This window comes from Cygnus olor, chromosome 1 (assembly GCF_009769625.2).
Source record: "Cygnus olor isolate bCygOlo1 chromosome 1, bCygOlo1.pri.v2, whole genome shotgun sequence".
Lineage (NCBI taxonomy): Eukaryota > Metazoa > Chordata > Aves > Anseriformes > Anatidae > Cygnus > Cygnus olor.
In genome coordinates this window covers 54750749-54752158 of record NC_049169.1, presented here as the reverse complement: position 1 = coordinate 54752158, position 1410 = coordinate 54750749, and positions in this window count along the sequence as shown.

Genomic DNA, 1410 nt, shown 5'->3' with positions numbered 1-1410 from the left:
CACATTGGCACCTGTGTGGCTTGTTCTCTTCCTTACATCGCCCGTGGGTGGGTGTGACAGCTCTTCCCAGTGAAACCCTCTATTCCTCCAGCCCACGGGGTTGCAGCTTGCAGCGAGCAAGCTTCTATCATAAAAGTGGTCTGAGCACCTGTAGGTGACTTTAAAGTGTAAGGTCTTCGTCCCGTGCTTCCTTGCAGAGCTTTGGTGCTGGAGTTAAAATATAAATTATTGGTTTTGGTAGACAAAACGCACATCTCTCCCCTTAATGCACTTTCACGGACTATCTGTGAGGTTGTAGAGGGCAGGAGGAGAGTTTGACGCATTTTTTGAACTGCTTCTGCTAAGGTTCGTGCTGGCTGAACCGAAAGCCATAGCTGCGTCACGATGTGGCTGCCTCGCAGACGAGTTCATCCTCGTGTCAGAGCAGAGGTGGGCAGCGAGGAGAGGAGGTCTGCCGAGCTGCTTGCTCCACATCAAGTCAGCGGAGGCCTGGAGGGGCTGGCAGAGGTGTCGGCATCGCAGCGACCTTCCCCTTTCAGTTCAGGCTTCTGACGGCAGGCGGCAAGCGCGCCTCTTCCCTGCCTGCTGCAGCCTCCTGCTGCAGCCTTCCCAAAACCTTGCAGCTCGCAAGCAGCACGGGGAGGCCTCTGGGGTGACCGCGGTGCCTGGTGGCTCCCCGGGGAGCTGCGATAAGGCTCTGGGCAAAGCGAGACGGCCGGAGGTTACGGGTGAAAGGACGACGCTTGGGTTCCTGCCCTGATTTATTGTCGTGTCGGGCTGGTCACCTGAGGAAGGAGGGGAGTGGGGAGGGAGCAGGGCATGCGGCAGCAGAGGCCAGCATTCAGCCGAGCCCCGGTGTGTGCAGGTTCAAGGCGCTCGTAGCGTGCCAGCCTTGAAAGGGGCGGAGGGAGATTTATCCCTTCGGATAAATCAAATAATACCGGGTGCCCCGAGGCAAGATCTGAGTTTGCTGAGAAATATGTGGGCAGGATCAGAGCAGGGAGTAGTGCTCGCTTCTCGGGAAGGATTCCCTTGCATGTCTGTGGGTGGCTGTCCCCTCTCCCTCCCAGGCCCTGCTGACACAGCTTTGCCCCACGGGGCTTCTCGTGAACCGGGCCGGGCTCTTGGCTGCTGCAGACGCCCTTGTTTCTCTGCCCTCCTCGATTCCCAGGAAGTCTGGGTGTGCAGGGCACGGCTGGCGTGCTGGCACGGGCAACCGCCCTGGCGCCCGGGGAAGAGGCAGCAGAGCCATGCAAGGTTTGGTGCCTTGTCCCTGCATCTTCCCTGCAGGGGAAGGCATTTCTCACTCATCCTGCCTCTGCCCGGCCAAGAGCAGGGAAATTTTGAGCCCAGCCTGGTCTTTCTTAGGGACCTCACTGAAATGTTGTTTGACCTGGGCTCCTTGTCCTT